Genomic DNA, 12,728 nt, shown 5'->3' with positions numbered 1-12,728 from the left:
CTCATAATTAGGTGTTTGAGGTCTCAAAATCCAGCATCTGAAAGCACACAACTTCGTGTGACAAGGATGTTTTTCATTAATTATTATCTTGCCGACGACCAGTTGAGCTCAAATTTTCACAGGTTTGTTATGTTATGCATATATTATTCTATGCATAATGTTGAGATGAGAAGAATTGTCCTTGACAATTACCAATGGTGTCCAGTGTCTTTAACAGGACAAACAAAATACAATAGCCTACACACTTGTCTAACTTGTGGATTTCCAGGTTTGCGTCTATCCAATTGCATCATCTTCGACATGACAAGGGCAGTGCTGACGTATATAGTGCTGACATAGGTTAGCATTCTTTGTGGTTCATAAATTAAACATTCATTCTGAATTGCATGATAAAACTTTCCACAACGATTATTCTGTCAGCTCTACCAACCCTGTACCTTTAAACAGGACACAATTGTACAGGTTTGCAACTAGATACAGGTAGTGCTCTAATGCATGACGTATAGGGCATATTGGTGACGTAATATTCTTTGCAGATGAATCACATCACATTCATTCTGAATTGCATGATCAAACTTTCCACAATGATTATTCTGTCAGCTCTACTAACCCTGTACCGTTAACAGGACACAAATGTAGCCCTCCGCCCTGTTCAACCAAAGTAGGCCGTATTTTGTTAACAACTTTGGGAGTCGCCAGATTTGCATCTAGTGCACCAAGTGCATCGCTGACGTAGGCCATGTTGCTGACGTAGTAGGTTCATTCTATGCAGTTTATGAATCAAACATTCATTCTGAATTGCATGATAACACTCAAGGATTATTTTGGCAGCTCTAACAAATCTCGAAGGCCTACATTTAAAAGGACAAAAATGTAGCCAACACCCTGTACAAACAAAGTAGGCCGTGTTTACTATTGTCTAACTTGGGGATTCCCAGGTTTGCGTCTCGCCCGCGCAGTTGCATCATCTTCGACATGCCGATGGCATAAGGTGCTGACGTAATGCTGACGGACGCGGGTTAGCATTCTTTCTGAGTTGCATGATAAAACTTTCCACAACTAAAATGAAAGCGGCTAATTTAAAAAGTATATGCACCTACATGTACATTCAACATGTAAATGTATTGACGATTGGTAGGGATACAAACAAAACTCAATAGGCCCAAGTGTTGTATGTTATTCTGAAAGCTTACTGATTACGAAGTTCAAACCTTAATAATTTTTTATGTGAAATGTTTCCTTCTGAATTGAAGTCATATACGAGGTAGCTGTTTATGAAAATATGATAAAAAAAAACCCAGCTGATTTCAGTTGTTCTATAATTAAGGACAGTTTATAGTCCTACATTCTGAAAATAGTGCATGACTAATGCAGCGGCTTACAGTTAAATATTTCGTGCATAAAGGTCGATCAAACAAAACCTTTAACAATGTCTGAGATTTACTTGTCAGCTCTAGTATAATCCGGGTTTAATACCTTTTTATGGGGGAAAAAATAGTCAAGGTCGCAAACTAACGTCACAAACACACATTGCACAATTTCACACATTCCTGAACGCCCCCCCCCCCCCCCCCCAGATGAAACTAGCCAGAGGGACCGCTTGGAGAAAATATTGGAGATTAAAGGCATTGGACACTATTTGTAAATACTCAAAATAATTGTTAGGATAAAAACTGACTTGGTAACGAGCAATGGAGAGCCGTTGATAGTTCAACACATTGTGAGAAACGGCTCCCTCTGGAATAATGAGTCTTTGAAAATAAGGTAATTTCTCACTGAAATAAATATTTATAGACTTCCGGCCAGACGTTTTTTCTATCTTTCATTATTCTCTTGCAAATTCGATGAATGAGTCAAAATTTGCACGGATTTGTTATTTTATGCTTGTTGGAGAATACCGGTCTTTGATAATTATCAATGGTGTCCAGTGCCTCTTTAAAAGTAACACGTCAATTGCCTTGGATCGGTCGAGTCGGTCTTTGAAAAACGTTTGGAACAATTTGTTGTGAAATGCAAATGTTTAGAAAGATAGATAATTTAAAAGTAGAATAAGGCTTCCTTTAAGGCTTACGTGCGTGTGTTAAAAAGGTGTTTATAAAAATAATTAAAGGACGATAAGTCTTCGAACAAAAAACCATTATGTCTTTTTTTTAATGCTAATCAGTTATCAAGCTCATACAGAGTGATTTATTGCCCGTTTTATGGGATAAATAAAACAAATATTTTTTTTTCAGTTCTGAAGTGGCTACCCCTTTAAAATAAAGACCGAGCCAAGCTGCAGGAAAAAGAGCATGTCGTTGTATTGTGCAATACCAATGGATGTGACGATGTACACAAACAATCTGTTATTATTCAATCAGTCAGTTTACCCTGCTTTGACCCTTTCTCGTTGTACATTTTGATGTACAAACACTTAAAAAAAAACACTTCAAAGTGTTTTTGAAGTTTTGCATGGTGCGGACAATAAGATAGGAATGTACTATAAATAGTTAACTTGCAGGTACAACCATGTTTTTGTTTATGTGTATCACTTTTGTGAAAGGTTCGGCTTTGAAAAGAGCCGATGTGGTCTCGACGTTTCGAACAGTATACTCTGCTCATCTTCAGGAGAAATATTGTGCTCGTATTCAGGGGGGAAACAAGTTTCCTGAACTGAAGACGAGCAGAGTAGACTGTTCGAAACTTTGTTCCTCTACTCAAGTTGAGATGTGGAGAGTTCTTGGGCCCGTTGAGTTCGCCCTCCTAATAAAAATACCATCAGTGCAATTTTCAAAAGGTCAAAGCACCACAAAAATGTCCCTACAGTACATGTACTAGCCTTGGTGCAAGACGTTTCTCGTTTTCTTATATCACGCACACCGCGGCCAATTCACCGACACCGCGCGCAACGACTCACCTGACTTATAAGTCCACTCGTGGACTATAAGTCAGGTGAGTCGTTGCGCGCGCTGTCGGTGAATTGGCCGCGGTGTGTGTGAAAAGGAAACGAGAAACGTCTTGCACCAAGACTATACATGTACATGCATGTACACCACTTTGCAAACAGGACCCTTTATTTGAGTCGGGGCATATGCCATCTTAAATAACTCAAGTTGGATGTCAGCAACCCCTAGGTCACAATAGGGGTGTCTATTATTATACTATTGCCGTTTTGATATGTTGTGCAAATATCTACATGGTATACCCGCAATGCTATTCATGCCGAAATAATTTATGCTTGATCATGACAAGTTGCCAAGGTATTATTATTCGAATGATACAACAACATACTATACATTGAATCGAAACATGTTCCGCCATTGGTCATGGTGACTGCATATATAGTGCAGCAACTAATGTTTTCTTTTCACGCTCAAATGGAAAGATCAACACAGGTCATTGCCATCGCCTGCCAATGGTTTCTGTTCATGGCATTTGTGGTCTGGAAAATTACTGTATAAAGGCCTATCACGTTTTTATCCTAAATTTTATTATTGGACTTCCGGTTGTCGAGGGAACTTTTGTTATCGTAAATTAACAGATTGTAGTTGGATAGCTAGACAGAAGGTTTGTTCACAAAAGCCATCACACTCACCATAACAAAACTGAACTAAGGTTCAGGAACACCCAAGAAAATACACTAGCACAAACAGAACAGGTATAAGGTTTGCGGCAACACCAATATGCATGAACATCTCTTTTCAGTAGATTGTGTTCAGAAATGAACCGGTGGCAATACGTTTCGAAACCTTATAGAACAACATTATATGACAAGTGCCAGCGCACACATCACAAATGACACACAAAACACCTTTGTCATCTAATACAGACAGTAGTTAGATAAAATAGATAGAAGGTTTGTCCACAATAGTCCTCACTCATCACACCATAACAAAACTAACTGCAAGGTAACAGAAACAAAGGCTAAACACACCTCCCCAAGAAAATACACACTAGCTCACACAAAACTGAACAGTATATATACACTGTACATCTGAGCATGATCTGAGAGAGGTTAGCGGTAGCACCATGTGAAAATTTGGGGTGTCGTGGCCGAGTGGATAAGAGCACCGAACTCAAGCTCAGATGCTTCTATTCAGCAGAGTGTGGGTTGGATTCCCGGTCGTGATACATGTGTCCCTGAGCAAGACACTTAACTATAATTGCTTCTCTCCACCAAGGGGTAAATGGGTACCTGTGAGGGCAGAGATGGTTCTTGTGATTGGTTTAGCCGAGTAGCGCATATATTGCGCACAGGCTGTATACTCCTTAGGGAGCTGAGATGGTTTAAGGAATGATTTAAGGCCAAGTGGCCAGGGGTGGATTTCACAAAGGTAGTCCTAACTTAGGACTAGTCCTAGGCAATGCTAAGAGATAGTACCTAAGTCCTAAGTTAGGATGAGTTACTGGTCCTAACTTAGGACTGGTCCTATCTCTTAGCATTGCCTAAAACTAGTCCTAATTTGGGACTACCTTTGTGAAATCCACCCCTGGGGTAACAATGTGAAGCGCTTTGAGACACCCTCGGGCGTGAAAAGCGCTATATAAAAACGGTATATTATTATTATTATTAATATCTCTTTTGAGTAGTATTGGTTCTGGAAAGAACTGGTGGCAAACCTCTCTCAGATATTCCTCCTCCATGCAAAATTTCAAAATCTTACTTATTAAACAGTACATGACAAACGCCACCGCTTAAAACCTCACCCATGACACAATACATGGCATGCAACTAACCTACAACACGCACAAAACCACACCAACTAAACCTCAAAAGGGGCTTAAAAATATTCATTCATAAAATAAAGAATTGATTCTGTTTAAATAACAGCGTCAGAGGTATAAGTGTCATAAAATGAAGCTGCCCAGTGGTGAAAATAGAAATGTATGGTGAATATACAGGCCGTCGATTTCACCAAACTCTTCCTAACTTAAGACTTATCTTAAGACTTTTAGGACGAGTCCCAACCCTGCACTGTAGCATGCAGACCTTAAGATTAATTTTAAGTTAGGAAGAGTTACTCGTCCTAACTCGAGATAAGACGAGTCCTACCTCTTTGTGAAATCGACGGCAATTAAACACAAAGATCATTACAGAGCTCTGAAAGTGCCATCCCACAATGTTGAAGAACTAATTAAGAATTTTACTGCAGGATGTCGTCCTGAGATAATTTACCTCCGGGTATTACGACATCCTAAAGTAGGAGAACATCCTAAAGTAAGATGTCGTCTTCCCGATATGTCTTATCTGAGGATGTCGACATCGTATCATCTTTATGATTATCATCTTCCTGCAGTAAATAAAGTTTAGTTGGGTGCACTGGTTTATAGATCGCCAGGGTGAACTCGGGTTGAATAGTATATAGGCTCTCTCTGTGGGCACTTGTTTCAGCAAGTAACTAATTTGATGGATTCAACAATTAGTAAAGACAATGACCATTGCTTTCATGGCTTTAACAAAACAGTATACATTGCGCATAGACGTCACCCAGCCGCCATCTTAGAGTAGAAGTACATCATAAAACCGACGATGATACATTTTGGAAACGCACTGATTCGTACGCGCGGCACTGAGGACTTGCCAAAGGACAATCTCCACAGCATGGTATATTGCTTACTGAAATGGCGCCTACACGTACGCGCATTGTATGCGATCCCAATAAATAGATAGAGATCTTTAAAACAAAGTCCGGGGGAAGTATTAGGGTCATTCCCGTACCGGTCAGTGTGTTTGTTTTCTCTGAGTCATAACCACATAATACATTCGTGTCTATAGGTCAACTTTGTTTTGGTAAATTTTCTGGCAAAATCTGATTGTTAGATACTTCAAAAGATCGAATGAAGGTACCTATAATAACACGTCAAAATTGCTATACATGCCGCAATGTGTAGTTTTCTTTTAAAGATCTATAGTTATACCAGAGAGGTAGGCCTAGATTTTGTACGAATTAATAAAGACATTGTGTACGTTTGGTAATTAGAACCCACTTTGTTTCAATACTTTATAGTTGCAGAGTATATACAAAAAAAATAACCTGTGAAAGGTTCAGCTGCAGTAATAGTTTCCCATCAACAGTGGTACGTAGAAGTTAATAGTTTCTCAAAATGCGCTACACTATCCAGAGCCGCTGTACTTCTTACACCAAGCATTTTTTATGACAGTAATTTTCAGAGTCATTACAAAAAACAAAACGTATACAGACCCAGTGAACGATTCCCCTTGTGTAGCAGAGCAAAATGCTATGCAAAATGTATCAGTTGCTAATTGCTATACTAAAATCATCATTTGCTGCTCAATATCACCTTTCATTGGCACAAAGACTGCTCAGTCCAAATATTTTGCTATGCGAAAGATGAAATCGTTCCTTGAGACCCTTTAAAATTTTGTAAAATATTCGACCTGCAATGATATTTACACACATAATAGTGAACCAACTTGAGAATTAAAACCCCGCAAGCTTGTGAAAATCATCTCTACCTGATTTGAAGCCCTCACTTTCCACTGTTATGTCTGCCGGCAGATCGCCACGATCTCGTCCCAGTGTTCCTGTTTGATCTGCCCCTCTTCGCACTCCCTGACTGTCATAAAACCAAGCTCCTCCGGTACGGGGCACTCCCTCACTTTGATGGGCAAAATAAACAACCCTTCCCTAGTGTTTGACACCCCTAGTGCCTGATTGATGGTGTATTTAGTCCACTTTCCCCCGGGAGGACGATCACACACCGGTAGCTCCGCTTCAGACAGTCCAGGATGTTGCCAGGGATCTCCCTGCCCACCCCGAAGTCCCTCATCTCGATACAACATCTAAGCTTGTGCTCCGATTCCAGCTTGTGGACAAACGCCACAGCCCATCTGCTGTTCTCCTTCGCGTGACACACGAACAGATCAAACTGATAAGCGTGTCTCCCATTGGTCGGACCGGGTGAGCTCGGGTCCAACAACCTTCTCTCGGAGCAGGCACTCCAAAAGTGATAGTCCATGAGAATACGGACAAAGCCCGGCTTCTCGGTCGTATTGTAATGCTCAAAATCATGCACAAAATATGAATCACACTGGTCTTCCTCCAGAGGTGTGTCCAGCACCCTCTTACGTATTTCCTTCGCTTTCTCCAGCTCCGCCCGGCTCCCTTCAGGCTGGTTGTCCATCTCCAGGCACTTAGCCCATCGCTGGTGGGTCAGTACCGGATCAAAGAAATCATCCTGGTCGCAACGCACGGCCTGAACAAACTTGTTCAGTGCCTGGTTAGTCTCACCAAGAAGGAAGTATGCATATCCAAGATCCGAGTAGTCTGCATGGACCTCCTTGAACTTCAGAGCCTTTTCTAAGTCCGCTACGGCGTTTCGAAGCAACTCCTTCGCCTGCTCGTCTCTCACAGAAGCATCCTCGTACATCTTGAGGTACATATCAGCTCGATAGCGATACCCGAACCGAGACTGTAGAATGTTCAAAGACTTATCAAGCAACTGCTTGGCTTCATCGAACCTCTTCAGTTTAACATATTCTGACCCTACCCTACGGAGTACAATCTCATGCTCTGGATGTATCCCAAGACCTTTCTCAAAACACTGCTCCGGTGTGAGGTGGTACTCAGGCTTCTCTGGAAATACTTCAGCAAGACTCCGGTGCTCCGGATCGTGGTTGACAAGGATCCCAAGGAAGACCCAAGACAAGGCTTGGTAATCTCTTGAAGTGCTGATCATGGCCACTTCTTTGAAATAGTTACACGCATTTAGGAACCCCTCTTTGATTTTGGTATCTGAGTAACAATCCGAGTTATCCAGTAACTCATTCTTCTCAGAGGAACTCAGTTTCCTCAAGTAGAGCATCTGGACGTCTCGCCTGTAAAGAGCCAGGGCAAAGTCGAAGAACCATTCTGCCCTCTGCGGTCCAGCACAGTGTTTTCCGACAACAGCAGCACGTTGAATATATCTCATATACCTGAAGCATCGTTTGAACTGCTCGAAGTAACGGATGGCGTGTGCCTTGTCAGCATAAGCTCTGGCCTTCTCTTCGTAGTTTTTCCCTCCAAGAATCACAGCTAGCTTGTCCACATACCGGTGATGATGGTCCAGTTTACCGAGTTCCTGAAACATGTGAGCAAGATTCGCAAGAGCGTTGACGTTATTCTGATCCTTATCCAGTACATCTTCGAAAAACTCCTGCGCTTCAACCGGCTTCTGGAGGTTGTAAGCAATGAATCCTTGGAGGTTCCGTATAGCTGTGTAGTAAGTCGGTCGATCGTAGAAGTTCCACTTCTCCCGGGCCAGGATCCCCTCCTCGCGTTTGAGGGTGCATTTGTCTTTGGCGATGGCTTTGAGCTCTTGCCACCTCAGGTGACAACTGAACGAATCGATCATGTTCAGGATTCGCTCGTCGTGTGCCATGTTGTAATAGTTGGGCTGTTTCCATACATGGCAATGCCCATCGTTGTACTTGAGACTGCCCATGAACAGGTAGTCTCTATAACCATTCGTCTGTTTCGTTGACAAGCCCATCAGAACGCCTTCTGGTACCTGTGCCAGATTGAATGAATAAAAAGTGAAGTGTTAATCCAAAATACCAGACTGTTTGAAGAGAAGTATAGGAACAACTTATGCTGAACGTTGTGCCAGACCCCGACTGGTCAGAGGAAACGCTGCTACTGTATGCATGTCCGTACACGTACATGCAGCCTACAGGTATAATGTTTGTGTACATTAGTACTCTATCAGTATCTGCCGGTGAGGTCAGTCTTCCGCTATGTACGTATACAACTATTGCACACCCAGCAGCTGCCACGACGTAATAAAACAAATAGATTATGGCATAGGAACCGTTACGTTATTAAAAAGCGATTATAGGTGAATCAATCATAGAGTTGTAACAGTCTTGCGAATATTTCATACTGCAAACGTCATAGTCATGTGCACCAATTAAAGGAGAGGTTTATGTATTAATGACTACCACAACTTCCGACAGCCATACATACATGTATGATAATATAATTACTAATAGGCTCCCCAATCTATGTTCAAAGATGACTTTCATCAATAGCAGAATTTAAAGGCAGTGGACACTATTTGTAATATTGTCAAAGACTAGCCTTCACAGTTGGTGTATCTCAGCATATGCATAAAATAAACCTGTGAAAATTCGGCTCAATCGGTCATCGAACTTGCGAGATAATAATGAAAGAAAAAAACACCCTTGTCACACGAAGTTGTGTGCGTTTAGATGGTTGATTTCGAGACCTCAAGTTCTAAAACCTGAGGTCTCGAAATCAAATTCGTGGAAAATTACTTCTTTCTCGAAAACTACGTCACTTCAGAGGGAGCTGTTTCTCATAATGTTTTATACCATCAAACTCTCCCCATTACTCGTCACCAAGAAAGGATTTGTGCTAATAAATATTTTGAGTAATTACCAATAGTGTCCACTGCCTTTAAAGGGGCACGCTGCCTTCGGATGGTGCGCTTTGGGACATAAATGGCGTCTGTTGTGAAATGAGAAAAAGTAACGTCGAGTCGTTAACCAACCACCGGTTCTTTTTAGAAGCAACACAACTAAAAAGATATATTCACATGATGTTACCGCAAAACCTCTCTTAGACATACTTCCACCATGCAAAGTTTCAAATCCTCTCGGAAAAGAACACGGTTGGAACTATATTAATAATAATAATGTTCAACATTTCTAGTGCGCCATGTCTGTAAAATGATGACACTCCTGAAGCAAAAAAAACTAGAAATACTGTAAAGGTAAACAATATAAACCACATCCCCTTAAAACTGTGTGTTTGGCAGGGCCCACTTTCATAAATCCTGTAAGCACACCAATTCAATGCTTAGCGTGAAATTTCTTCCTTGATAAAAACAGGATTACCAACCAATTTGCCACGTGGTTTTCAGGATAAGCAAACAACAGCCGAATACCAGTATCAAGCAATGTGCAACAAATGGAAATGTGGTTGGTAATCCTGTTTTTATCAAGGAAGAAATGTCATGCTAAGCAAATTATTGTGCTTAAAGGATTTATGAAATTGGCCCTGGAGTGGAAGTTCAAATCAGAACACAGTTCCTCTACCATGACGGAAGGAATAAGACTATAGAGGGATTGTGTTTTGTAATGAAGTTCCTTCCGATGCTCTATATATAGAGAGATAAACTTTTGACACCACAAAATGGCCGACCGTGTGTTTTTCTGGGTGTAATTCAAGAGGCAATAACAGCGAGGTTTAGCTGCACGATACGCGAGCAAAAACGTTGTCAGAAAATTGTGTCGTTTCTAGGTGACGTCACACTTTGGGCTTATTTGATGCTTATGACGTCTGCACAATCGTACCTGACGTAAAAAATGGCAATTTCGAGATGTATAGTATATAAACATTGTGAACAACGGCTCCCTCTGAAGAAACGTAGTTTTCGAGAAAGGAGTAATTTTCCACTAAAATATTTGATACCTCAGAATTAGATTTTGAGGTCCCGAAATCGAACATCTGAAAGCACACAACCTCGTGTGACAAGGGAGTGTTTTCGTCCATTATTCTTTCGCAACTTCGACGACCAGTTGAGCTCAAATCTTCACAGGTTTGTTATTTTGTGCATATGTTGTATTACACCAAGTGAGAAGACTGAACTTTGACAATTACCAATAGTGTCCAGTGTCTTTAATGTAAACATGTCTGGGCCTATTATGCTCACTGATTACAGCAAACTGTTAATACGTGAACAACTCGAATGATAAAGAGTGATTCCAAACAGCAAACAAATGTGTCCCTTTAAAGACAATGGACACCATTGGTAATTGTCAAAGACCAGTCTCCTCACTTTGTATGTCTCCATATATGCATAAAATAACAAACCTGTGAAAATTCAGGTCAATTGGTCGTCGAAGTTGCGAGATAATAATGAAAGAAAAAACGCCCTTGTCACACTAAGTTGTGTGCTTTCAGATGCTTGATTTCGAGACCTCAAATTCGTTGAAAATTAATTCTTTCTTGAAAACTACGTCACTTCAGAGGGAGCCGTTTCTCGCAATGTTTTATACTATCAACCTCTTCCCAAACTCGTTACCAAGTAAGTTTTTATGCTAATAATTATTTTGAGTAATTACCAATAGTGTCCACCGCCTTTAATATAATAGTGACCCCTTTAAATTCCAAGAAGCGCATGATGAAATCCCAGTTTGGGAATCCCCGTCGCCTATTGATCTTAACCTGCATATTTTAGGCGCAATGCCTGCAATTGGATAAAATGTTGAGGGGCGCACAAGGGGCTGATGTGTTGTTCTAGTAGGGCTCTTCCGGCAAATCAAAAATTATAGTGTCCGTTTGATTTTCGGTGGCAACTCAAAAAGACGTGATCTACTTTTTAAATGTGGCATTAAAACAATCAAACTTCCCTTTGACAAGCTCCCTTTCAGTGCACTTTTTTTTACCATTAATTTTCTATTATTTTTTGTTTTTACAGATAATCTGACGATGGGTGTAAGTAAACATTCAAATACGTATGATACTTGATAGGCAAGTTGTAAAAACGTTGAAATGATCACGTTTAAACGTTTAAGCGTTTAAAGGAACATTGGTTTCTCAAAAGGTCATACTTCGAAAAAGGGGAAAGGACATCAATAAGGGGTGGGGCACGAACATCAATAAGGGGGGTGGGGCACGAACATCAATAAGGGGGGTGGGGCACGAACATCAATAAGGGGGGGTGGGGTACGAACATCAATAAGGGGGTGGGGCACGAACATCAATAAGGGGGGTGGGGCACGAACATCAATAAGGGGGGGGGTGGGGCACGAACATCAATAAGGGGGTGGGGCACGAACATCAATAAGGGGGGTGGGGCACGAACATCAATAAGGGGGGTGGGGCACGAACATCAATAAGGGGGGTGGGGCACGAACATCAATCACGGACGTAAATGGTGGGCACAGACACGCCCCCTCTGCTCAGTATTCCATTTGAACGTGGCCATTATAAGCTTTAACATCGCCCTCTGCCTATCACTGAATGGTACAGACAAAACGCTTCAACGAACAGAGGTTAACCTTGACCCGTGAAACATTGTCTGCCATAAGTGACAATTCAAACTTATACACAGCAGCTTTGGTGAGTAAAATGCATTTTGCGAAATAGTTGCGATAATGCAACCCTCCTGCCGACGGCGTTCTGGCACCGCCGTCGGCAGGAGGGTTACGTCATCGCAACTATTTGCGAAACTGTTCACTTCGAGAAATAGAAAAAGAAGATACCTTGATAGTTCACGTGGTAAATCAACAGTTCATCATATTGAAAGATCTTATATTTTGTTTAACCATGTGGTTGTTTCAATCATATGATATATGTATAAATTTATATAAGCCCAACAATGTAAAATCAACAACATGTGAAGATACCATTTCCAAAGGTGGTCTCGTTTTTTTAGAAAATCCTCTACGTCCACGTAGGAATAAAAACGTCCACGTAGGAATAATAATTCGTAATTGAAATAATCTGGGAGACGTACTGTATGCTCTCAGATTCATATTTTGTGGAATACTAACTTAAAGCCCTCGTGGTAGGATGTCATGCCGGAGCAATAGATCCATGGTTGGAGGAGTCCAACCTGGGCTAAACATCCGATATCTTTTACAGTACCAAACGTATACATGTGTTGTATACACTTTCCCTTAAAGGCAGTGGACACTTTTGGTAATTACTCAAAATAATTATTAAAACCTTAAATAATTAAAAACCATAAAACCTTAATTACTTGGTATAACGAGT

The 12,728-nt window shown here is 41.0% G+C and overlaps 1 pseudogene; it reads right to left on the bottom strand.

The window, feature by feature from the left end:
• Positions 1–4,473: 4,473 nt before the first annotated feature.
• LOC139949202 (tetratricopeptide repeat protein 22-like) overlaps positions 4,474–12,728 on the bottom strand; it is a 9,344-nt pseudogene continuing 1,089 nt past the window's right edge.

This window comes from Asterias amurensis, chromosome 16, assembly GCF_032118995.1.
Source record: "Asterias amurensis chromosome 16, ASM3211899v1".
Classification (NCBI taxonomy): Eukaryota; Metazoa; Echinodermata; class Asteroidea; order Forcipulatida; family Asteriidae; genus Asterias; species Asterias amurensis.
The sequence above is the reverse complement of the archived record's forward strand: the minus strand, read 5'-3'. Positions and strand labels throughout refer to the sequence as shown.